The 12,129-nt window shown below is 36.7% G+C and overlaps 1 protein-coding gene across 4 annotated transcripts in view; it reads right to left on the bottom strand.

Annotated features, from left to right (window-relative positions):
- Positions 1 to 2,179: 2,179 nt before the first annotated feature.
- The window catches only part of ZNF207 (zinc finger protein 207), a 59,189-nt gene continuing 49,239 nt past the window's right edge, over positions 2,180 to 12,129 (bottom strand). For 3 of the 4 annotated variants that reach the window (XR_011523504.1, XR_011523503.1, XR_011523494.1), the window contains exons 15-16: positions 8,650 to 8,749; positions 5,103 to 6,725 (exon numbers count right to left, since the gene is read on the bottom strand). The gene's annotated coding sequence lies outside the window, so the exon portion shown is untranslated. Of the gene's footprint in view, positions 6,726 to 8,649; positions 8,750 to 12,129 lie in introns of all 4 variants that reach the window. The other variant, XR_011523515.1, reaches the window with a different exon arrangement.

Here is a 12,129-nt window from a genome sequence, read left to right on the forward strand (position 1 = left end):
CTTGGTATGTTTTCACTTCCTTTTGCTGAGTGCTCCCCTGTCCCAATATAACATACCCACCGTGTTGACGTGACTGGAATTTTAGTTCATAACTACTCTAAAACTTTTTGATCCAATTAATATTTAGACAATAAGTTCCACTAACTTGTTTGCTCGCTATTTCTTCTAGTACCTCATTGTTTCCTCCTCCTTTCCTTTTTCCTCTTGCAGAGTACATCTTCCCACAAAGAAACCGACTAAGAAATGGCGCACTCCATAGGTGAGTCCCTTGCATGCACCTAGGCTGGAGCACTCCTAGGGTGAGGCAGACGTCTCACTTCTGGATAAAGCTGAACCTGAGCTCGAGTCCCCAGAAAATCTAACTAATATGACCAAAAGTAGTTACTTCAGAGTGAGTCTATTGGTGGCAAATTTTCTAAGTTTCTTGTCTGCCTCTAATTATTTATATTTTCTCCCCAAATTTGAGTGGTGGTTTGGCTGGAATAGAATTCCTACTTGCAACAATTATTTTCCTTTCAGCACTCTGAAAAATCGTTTGTGAAATTGGAAAGTATAATTCTGTCTTAAAGAAGAGAAATGTGACACAAAAAATATATGTCTCCTGTTAAAGGAAGCAATTTTGTGGGCCTAAAAATACTTCTTTATACAGGAGTTGTAACATGACTTACCATTCTTTATGCCAATAAGAAATGCAAAGATAACCCAGCCAGCTAAAGAAAGAGCCTTGACCAGGCAGAGTAAAAGTCCTCAAGTTAAACCCCACATGCTCTATTTTCTATCCTAAGTTATAGCCCTCCTTGCTGTGCTTCTCGGCAGAGATAATATCTCCCTGAGATCTCAAGTTGTTTTAGGTCAAACCTTTGTTTTTACCATGTGAAATAAAATCCCCTTACTCCAATGTTTGGGTTAACTCCAAAGTTCATAAAACATGTAAAGAATTGCATAAAGTCAAAACATATCAATTGTAAGAAATTTTGGTCCACAACATACGCCTATTATTATTCACTTAAATTATAAATGATCTCAATTATTTTACTTATGCATTTCCTTTGGTTTTTCCTGCCAATATATAGATATTTTGTAAAACTTCTGAGCAGAGACAGCAGTTCCGTATTCTGCTCTCCCTGTGCTATCAAGCTTGAGTTTAAAGGTATATCGCGAAGTTTTCTGGAAAAAAGAACACACCATGCATGAAGCTCTGTTTTTTCTACAAGGTTCACTGCATTCCTGTGTCTGATGTTGCTGATGAAAAGTCAGTGCCAATCTGATTCTTTTTTTTTTTTTTTTTTTGAGAAAGATTAGCCATGAGCTAACATCTGCTGCCAATCCTCCTCTTTTTGCTGAGGAAGACTGGCCCTAAGCTAACATCTGTGCCCACCTGCCTCTACTTGATACGTAGAGGAAGCCTGCCACAGCATGGCTTGCTGACTGGTGCCATGTCTGTACCCAGGATCTGAACCAGTGAACCCCAGGCTGCCGAAGCGGAATGTGCAAACCTAACCGCTGCACCACTGGGCCAGGCCCTCCAATCTGATTCTTATTCTGAGTAATCTACCTTTTCTCTCCGATAATGTTAAGAATTTCTTTTTATCTTTGATGCTCTGAAATGTCATTATTACACGACTCTGTATACACTTTTTCTTGTTTATTCTGTTCAGTCCTTGTCTTCAAATCTATAAATCGCAAACGAAATTCAAGTTGTTTTTTTAAAATACTCTAAAATTTATACGAAGGAGAAGAATGGCTTAGATAATTTTTTTTACGATTTTTTTTTTTAGATTTTATTTTTTTCCTTTTTCTCCCCAAAGAACCCCGGTACATAGTTGTATATTCTTTGTTGTGGGTCCTTCTAGTTGTGGCATGTGGGACGCTGCCTCAGCATGGCTTGATGAACAGTGCCATGTCTGCGCCCAGGATTCGAACCAACGAAATACTGGGCCGCCTGCAGCAGAGCACGTGAACTTAACCACTCGGCCACGGGGCCAGCCCCTGCTTAGATAATTTTTAAAAAGAAGAGTAAATGGGGAAAATCAGGCTTGCTCTACCAGATATTAAGACATATTTCAAGCCCACAATAAGGTGTTAGTGCAACAGACAAATGGAACAAAGTAGAGAACTCTAACAAGGACCCATTTATAACAGGAACTTGATACACAATAAAAGAGCCATCACAAATCAGTGGGGCAAGAAGAAATCATTTATTAGGTGAAGTTGGAAAAACTGGTTCACTATATGAGAAAAATAAAACTGGATTACTATCTAACATCAACTACAAGGATGAACTCCAGACAAGTTAAGGAACTGAATGTGAAAGGAAAACTATAAAGCTAACTGAATAAAACGTAGGATGAACTCTGTGACCTAGAGACAAGGAAGAATTTAAAACTTCAAAAGCACAAACCATACAGGAAAACAAACAAACAAGAATTTGATTGCATCAAAATTATTTCTATCCATGAAAGATTTCACACACACAAAGTTAATAGACAGGTGGCAGAATGGAAGGAGGTTTTTGCAATGTCTAAAACACACAGAGAATTAATATCTAAAGTATACAAGGACTCAAGGGCCATCTTTCTGTTCTGCCATTGTCAGCACTGCTTTTGTCCCCATGTGGCTGCTAGATGGCCACTGCAGCTCCAGATTGTTTATCTTCCCACAACCGCATCCAAACACAGGAAAGCAGTTTTTCCTTCTGCATCTCTTGGCATTGTGGAAAGACAGAAGTCTTTCATAGAAGTCTCCTAGCAGAATTCCTGTCAGATCCCATTGATCAGGACTGACTCACACATCCATGCCCCAGCCGTAAGAGTGGCCGGAAAAGCCATTTGTGGCATTTTCAACCTTTATAGCGGGAGATATCATGGCCAGCAGGGAAGAGGGGTTAAGAATGCCAGTTGCAGGAGTAACATAGAACATTGCCATATCCCCCCTCCATTTTCTCCACTTTCTTCTGGCACTCCTATTAGACTCACGTTAGCACTTCTTGATTTACCTAAACGTCTTTCATACTTCCACCTATGTTCTTTTCCTACTGCATCTGAATTTCTCCATCCAATCTTCCAGTGCACTATTCACTCTTCACTGTATCCACTCTGCCATTTAACTCATCTATTGAGTGTTTTATTTCAAAAATTATGTTGTTCACTGTCAAGATCTCCAGTTTAGTTCATTTTTATAATATCTGTTCTTGCTTCATGATGCAATGTCCTTGCATCTCTCCAATAGTATTAATTATGCTTATTCCAAAGGTTTGTTCCAATTCTATTAGCTATGTTTCCTCAAGTGAAGTTCTGATTTTTACTCCATTTCAAGGTGCTACTCAAGTATCTGGGGATTCTATACCAGAAATCCATTTTTCCCACTGGGATTCCTATTAGATTGAAACTTTCTCTACTTGGGCAGCTGGCCGTGGAGTTAGGGGTGTAGTTGAGGTTGATGCAGATTTGATTGTTGGCGATTATACTTCTTGTGGTTTTCGGTAAGACCAGAAGATGAGTAGACTATGCTATGAGAAAAGATGCCTCAGCAGCTAGTGTTCTGGCCTTAAGGACTCCTCATTTCTCCCTGATATTGCCAGCCACTTGAGACATTGTCCTAGCTCTGAAATACTGCTCCTATCTGAAGACAGTGGCTGCAGTTGCATGACCTACAGAAAGGAGGATGGAGTGGCATGCAGGAAGAATAGGCCTGGAGGCTACCACTGTACCACCCAGTTCCCATTGCGAGGCTGTTCCTGCTCTCAGCTTCCACACCTCCCATCTGAGAATGGAACTGGTAGAGTATATTGGATTCCCATGTGCACACCAGACTGCCATTAATTACCCTTTCAATTCCATCCCATCTGATTTTAGTTGAGAATTTCTCACACTGAGAATTCATCTTGTTTTAAAGCATATCTATAAATACATTAAATATTTTTTCCTATCATTTCTCAAGTTTGGGGAAAAGGACAGAAACTGTAGGATGTGCTCAGTTCACCACTTTGGATCAGAAACTGTTTTGTAGAATTCAAGTAAAATATTAATTTTGTTAAAAATCATCATGTATAATATTTCATTTATAAATTTATTTTTCTATCTGTTTATCCATCCATCTATCATCCATTCATCCATCCATCTGTCCTTGTATCTGTACATATACATAAAGGGAGAGATGTCTGGAATGCTTTTAACTTAATATTAAAATAGTTATTTCTAGGTGGTAGCATTTAGAGTTATTTCCTTTCTAATTCGTACTTTGCTGCATTTTCTTTTTTTTAAAGATTGGCACCTGAGCTAACAACTGTTGCCAATTTTTTTTTCTGCTTTTTCTCCCCACATCCCCCCAGTATATAGTTGTATATTTTTTTTTAGTTGTGGGCCCTTCTAGTTGTGGCATGTGGGATGTCGCCTCATCATGGCCTGATGAGCGGTGCCATGTCTGTGCCCAGGAATCGAACGGATGAAACCCTGGGCCAGCAAAGCGGAGCGCGCAAACTTAACCTCTCGGCCCCTGCATTTTCTGAATTTATAATAAATGTGTATCATTTTTACAAATAAATTCATTCCTAAAAGTATGTTTAGTTGTCTTTGAGTGTTGAGATTACGGATAATTTTTCATTTTATCTATCTGTATTTCCCAATTTCAACAGTGTACCTGTATTTTGTTATATTTTTAAGAAGAAGTTTAAAAGGTGATTAATGCAAAATTGGGAGCAACCAAGACCAGTAAATAGTTCAAGAGTACCATTAAATACACTAGAAGAGTTCAGGAGTATCGCTATTTTCAAGCAGGAGTGGTTCGAGTCTTCCTACTTTAGTTTAGGGAACAATAAGAATTAAATTGTGTACGATAGGAAACACCTGCATCAGGGCTTTCACAGTTGAGTTACAAGTGCAGTCACGGCACTCTTCTACAAGTCCCTTCTCTATGAAGACCAAATGCAAAAGAGAGAGTTCAGAAGAATTGGCACAAATGATCAACAACTGATGAATGGATAAATAAAATGTAGGCTAGCCATACAATGGAATATTATTTGGCAATAAAAATGAAGTACTGATATATGCTACAACATGGATTAACCTTGACAACATTACACTAAATGAAAGAAGCCAGTCACAAAAAATCATATATTTTATGATTCCATTTATGTGAAATGTCCAGAATAGGCAATTAATCCACACAGACAAAAAGTAGGTTAATCATTGCCTAGGGCTGGGTGCGTCAGAGGGAAATGAAGAGTGGCTGCCAATGGGTACAGAATTTCTGTTTGGAATTTCTAAAATTGATTGTGGTGATGGTGGCACAACTCTGTAAATATACTACAAATCATTGAATTTTACGCTTCAAATGGGTGAATTGTATGGTATGGGAAATATACTTCAATAATACTGTTAAAGAAAAACAAGAAGGAACTGGTTGCTTACACACTTGCCTCTTTGTGAGGAGTATTCAGGCTTCTCCTTGGGCTTCTGAAATTATCCTCTGTACTAGGGAGGCTTGTTGGGAAACCCATCCTGTGCAAGAACTGGGGCATTATTAGCATCACAACTATTTATAAAGGGCTTCCTCATGCCCACAGCTTGCTCCATTTGTTCTTCATCAATAGGTAGAATTCAAACGATTAAAAATAAGGATCACAAGTAAGAACAGGACTCAAAGTGCTAGTGTTATTGCTGCTAGATGCTAGCAGTGAAACGACATTATGCTCTGCCCATCAATCTTAAGAGCGCCTTACCATGGGAGAGCTTATCAAGGAACTGACAGTGAAACTTTCATACACATTACTTCACTTGATCCTTAAAACAACCTTAAACATCAGATAAAAGATCTGTGCTTTACAGATGAGGAAACTGAGGCTAGCTTAGAGAGGCTAAGGAACTTGCCAAGAAGCCACAATTAGGAAGTCGTGGAGTCAGTGTAAAGCGCCAGGGGATTATATAAAGATCAAGGAGAGAGAGAAGACATGAACTTACCTCACCTGAGGGCAACTCCAACAAAGTGGGCCACTCACTCAGATGCCACCATTCAATGCCTATGTTCTTGGTAGCCATCTCCACACAGAGGTATTTGGTAGCTTTATCTTTTCCAGAAGTCGCCATATCTCCTTAATTCTTTTTCTTCAGGGTCAATTTTTCCTGATCTTTTCATTACCTGGATTTACCTCAAGAGCATTTCACTGTCCCTTTTTCAAAAATCTTTTCAGCCAAATAATTTTCCTATCTTTACCTGATGATCTGGCACAAGCGTAAACTCCAGGGACCTCTTCCCTGCCTTTGCTTCTCAGGACCTAATGAACATTTCTTCAAGATATGTCAACACAGAATTACCAGCATAGTGTTAGATCTGTGAAGTCTGGTCAGGGTATTATTTATCTCAGGGAGAGTCTCTCAAACCCACATTTATTTTAAGGAATTATAGGGAGTCTGCTGTTTTTTACAGATTAGAGGTTACTGATTCAGTCAGTTTTAGCCATCTTGAGTAACCTGATATGCCCCCCCACACACACGTCAATATACATAGAGTTGCAAGGTTTCATTGTTGTGCACAATGCTTCTGATTAGCCTATATTTTCCCGTTGTCTCTGCCACGGTAACAAGACCTATTAACAGAGGCCTGCTCTCAGATAACATTAGAACTTGTATCCAGTTCTTCTGACTTCCAGTCCAGGCTCACTTTGCATTAGTCCACACTGAATCTTATAGACATGATTCTGACATACTCTATCCAAAATCTTGATAGAGCTGCAGGGTTAGGAGACAAATGATAGAGCTTTAAGTCAGGTAAATCACAAGCTCCATTTTTAGAATGTTTCTCTTCTCACTTGGCTAATTCAATAATACAGATATCTGTTCAAAGTGTGAAGAATTTTGTGTTGTCAGAAAGAATTTTGCTAGCAGAAATTGTTTCTGGTACAAACGGTGGTAGCATTTCCATTATATAATGTATATCGTAAATGTATTCGTAATCTGAGTGACTAGTGACAGCTTTTCCTGATATCACATATTTTCTCTGTATTCATCAATCAGTCAAATTAAAAGACAGAGATCTTACATATGATTCCTTGTACACCTGGGTTTTTGATTCCATCTGGTATCTATAAATTGCCCTTTCCAAACCACTTCCTTAGAACCCTTGGCAATGAGAAACAAACAGAAACCCTATGCCTTTAGGTTGTAACCTGCAGTTCGGCAGATGATAAAGGGTACTTTACATATCTTATTCCATTTAATCCTCCCAGCAAGTCTATGACAATAGACATTATGTAACAAAAAGACAAGTTGCTAGAAAAGATCAGAGCTGGTATTCAAATCCAGATATTTCCCACCTAACAATTCACCATGATTTAAGATACAGACACATTCATGTAAGAATATGACACAAACAACTGTAACATAACTTCTCTTAAGAGAAGTATAAATAAAATGCTGCCCCAAACCCACAGTTCCTTTTATGTAGTACAAAGAGAGAGGATTTTTATCAGCTAGTAGAAAGGCTGAGGAAGATTTTGGGAGGAAATGGCAACTGAGAGAGGCCTTTAAGAATGAATAAAATGTGAACAGGTCCTGAAAATACAGCCATCAAGTAAATTCCCCATGGAGATTCAGAGACTATCCCTCATACTCTTACATGCCTCCTGAAAATTCCAAAGTACTTTGGAACCCTGCTCTTCTTCAGAATTCTTTCCATTCCACCTGCAAAAGCTGAGTCCTTCCCCAAACCAAACTTTCCTTTATAATTTTTTTTCAGGACTCTTTGTTTAAAAATAGCCAGTTAGCTCTGAGGCATAGGCTTTTCAACAGCACTTTGCATTCTACTCATCCCATGCATTCTGATTCATTTATATCTACCTAATATTGCCTAATCTTAATTTTTACTTTATAAGATTTCTTTCACACCCCTTATAAGTATGTCCTAGTCTCAACTCTTCATAACAATTTCTAGTCTAAAAGCTATAAGCGAATGGGGCCAGCCCAGTGGTATAGTGGTTAAGTTTGCACACTCGGCTTCAACAGTCCGGGGTTCGTGGGTTCAGCTCTGGGACACAAACCTACACACCACTCATCAAGCCATGCTGTGATGGAATCTCATGTACAAAAAATAGAGGAAGACTGACAGAGATGTTAGTTCAGGGACAATCTTCCTCAAGTAAAAAGAGGAAGACTGACAACAGACATTAGCTCAGGACCAATCTTCCTCACCCAAAAAAATAATAACAAAAAATTAAAAAATTTTTAAAAAGCTATAAGCAATAGAAACAAGGATGCATTTATTTAACTTTAATATCAACTGAATAAAGAAATCTAGCAACAAAATTAAAAAACAGAATGCAATAATGTTTACAGTTTCTTTGATGATCAAATATTAACAACACACAATTGCAAAAAATTGGGCAATAATATTTTTACTAAAATTTCTCTGTATTTACAATGGGAAATTAATATTAGAAGGGAACTCAGCTTGACTGAGTTTACATACCTTTGAGGTGCAAATAAAATGTGCCAAATATTGCCCTAGATGTTTGCATTATTGACAGTAGAATACTTGTATTTATTATACACTAGGCACTGTGTTAAGATTTTATTTAATTTTCATAAGACCCTACAAGGTAATATTAGTGCCTTTTTTTACAAATGAAGAAATGGAGATTCAGAGAGGTTAAGTTACCTGCCCAGAGTTACACTGCTACTCAGAGTCAGGATTTGAACCCAAATCACTGATGACAAAACTTCTTTCAACTATAGAATGCCACTTTCATTTCCAAATCCTGCACAAAAGAGGAAGCCAAATTATTGTACCAACATGAGACTTACCAAAAAATTATCAAAAATCTCACAATGTCCCCACATGTGGGATCACGGGTAATCACTGATAAAATCTGCAGCTGAATTCCACAAAAGCAAACAGAAATGATTACTAGGCAATGTTAACACACGCCTCCTACCAGGGATTGCAAATCTGTCCTCCAAAGGCCAGTTCCAGTGGAAAAGCTTGACTTGGCCTTGGTAAAGAGACAGCAGAGCCTCAGGATCACCCTGAAAGCTAGCTTTCCCTGATTTGACAGTAGCATTGCTCTAAAGAGTTCCATTGTTGCTATTCGGTTAGAATAAATTACCAGAATACAGAGAGCCCATTCCAAAAGAAAACGAACTCCTAACAAAGCTTTTGTTGTAGTGGCTCCAGGGTCACTTTCACATGAAGTAAGGAATTCTACACAAGGAACAAAAGAATCTGCAATAAATTTGTATACTTTCTTTTGTTACACAGATTTGTGTCAGTGTAGTTAATATGTATAATCATGTATTATTTTGTATTACATATTATTTCTATTATTATGTATTATGTAGTAATATGTATATGATGTAGACGATATGTATGAATGCTCAAAGGAGCACTCAGTGTAATTAATATGAATGGACTATTTATTCATCATTGGTTCTTAACTGGAAAAAAGCCAAACTTTTCTGTGTATATAAGAGACATACCCTAAAGCAATGGTTTCTCTATTTCTTGAATTTTAAAAATATATTTCCACTTAATTATGTTATTGCTACCCTGATCACTTCAACACCTCTGTGGAGCTAAGAATGATAATAATCACAGATTTTCTGTTCTTCATCTTAAGGGCTTTTGTTTTTATTGATGTTTGAAGTTTCACATACTTCAACCACTAGACTTGTCCCATTTTATTTCTCTTCATCTTTTTCAGATCTAAAAATAAAAACACAAGCCTAGAAAGAATTAATTACCTTAAATATTTCCAATAAATAAAATTGCATTTTGGATGCAAGGAGTCAAATTATGCACATAGATTAATCACTCCTTCCACAAAGACAACATCAAGGAGGGTGGCCCGGGCTGAATGTTTTAACATATCATTCAGGGTTTTCAGAGGAAAAAATTATAACTATGGAAAACATAACTTTCAAAAGTATATCAAGTCAGCTATATAAATTGTGAGATAATAATTTCAAAGTGGTGTAAAAAACATCAATTCTTCCTTGAAATAAAAAACATAACATACCAAATCAACACATTGTACACCTTAAACTTAGACAATGTTATATGTGAATTATATCTCAATAAAACTGGGGGGAAAAAGAAAAAGAAAAAGATATAACAAAAACAGACTATGAATGCCATTGCTATCTATCATTACCACATTCCAGTAGTCTGTGACTCTCCCCTAATCACTGTTTTCATATTTACACTCTGGTTGTATATTCCAATGTTACTTGAGGTCAGGGTCCTTGTCTTACCTTTGGTTTCCCCAAAATCTAGTACAAAACCCACTCTGTAAATGATCACTGAATTGAAATAAATCTCCTTTACATATCTTTGAGGCACAAATGAAATAAGGTATGCAAAAGTACTTTGGAGACAACAATGGATTTGTCAATGATTTCTTGGCTATGACAACAAAGTTACAGGTAACAAAAGAAAAAATAAATAAATTGGACTTCATGAAAATTAAGAATTTTGTGCATTAAAAGACACTATGAAAAGAGTAAAAAGATAACTACAGAATGGGAGGAAATATTTGCAAATAATATATCTGATAAGGGATTAATGTCCAGAATATAGAGAGAACTCCAAAACCCAACCACAAAAAATCAACCTGACTCAAAAATGGGCAAAGGACTTGAATAGACATTTCTCCAAAAAAGACATATACATAGTCAATAAGCACATGAAAAGATGCTAAACATAGTAATCATTAAGGAAATGCAAATTAAAACTACAATGAGAAACCACTTCACACCCATTAGGATGCCCACTATCAAAAAAACAAAATAAGAAATGTTGGCAAAGATGTGGAGAAATCAGAACCCCGGTACACTGTTGGTGGGAATGTAAAATGGTACAGCCACTGTGGAAAATAGTATGGTGGTCCATCAAAAAATTGAAAATAGAATTACTATATAATCCAACAATTCCACTTCAAGGTTTATACCCTAGAGAATTGAAAGCAGGGTCTCAAACAAATATGTGTCCTCCCATGTTCATAGCTGTATTATTCATAGTAGCCAAAACATGGAAGCAACCAAGTGTCCATCCATGGGTGAATAGATAAGCAAAATGTGGTATACACATACAATGGAATATTATTCAGCCTTAAAAAGGAAGTAAATTCTGACATACAACATATGCTACAACATGGATGAAGTTGAGGACATTACACTAAGTAAAACAAGCCAGTCACAAAAAGAACAAGAACTGTATGACTCCACTTATATGAGGTACTTGGTCAAAATCAGAGACAGAAAGTAGAATTGTGATTGCTAGGGGATGGGCGGGGGGTGTGGAAATTGGGGGTTATTGTTTAATGAGTAGAGAGTTTCAGTTTTACAAGATGAAAAGAGTTCTGTGAATGGATGGTGGTGATGATTGCATATTATAAATGTATTTAATACCACTGAACTGTACATGTAAAAATGGTTAAGATGGTAAATTTTATGTTATATGTATTTTATCACAATAAAAAAAATTTAAGAATTTTTAAAAATAAAAAAGTACTTTGGAAACTATAAAGTTTCATGTAAGAGTTGATTACAGAATGCTACCAGAGAGAAGAGCACCTTACTATTGGCTGACACCTCTGTAAGGCATGTTACTGCCACATATAAATCAGAGTATCACTAAGTCTTATATGACATATGGTCAAATTTAACCCCATGATGTTCATCCTTTACCTGGCATTTCTAAACAACCTCATTTCCAAAACATGAAATGCCCCCAATTTAAAATACTACTATTTCAATCATAAAGTCAAAATAATTAAACTTAAAACAAAATCAATAATTACAAACAAAATGGTATAAACATTTGCCAAATTATTTTCTAGTCATAAATACAGTCACATCCGTATTTTTGCAAAGATACTCTCTAGACAATCTGTAACAATAAAATACCATTTTTTAAATGTTATGATTAACAATGCAGTGGAATATTTTCATAGTTTCCATATCACGTATGTATGTGACACCAACCCTTCCAACATAATTTCATGATAGCCCAAGAAAAATCTTAGACTTCTTTCCCATCAAATAAAAAGTTTTCTTACATTTCAGCCAGACAAACACCATACTTAATACAGAGTAACTTCCTGTTAAAGACTTGCAAAATTTTAAGCAAATACAAACCTCA

Source organism: Equus przewalskii, chromosome 10 (genome assembly GCF_037783145.1).
Source record: "Equus przewalskii isolate Varuska chromosome 10, EquPr2, whole genome shotgun sequence".
Lineage (NCBI taxonomy): Eukaryota > Metazoa > Chordata > Mammalia > Perissodactyla > Equidae > Equus > Equus przewalskii.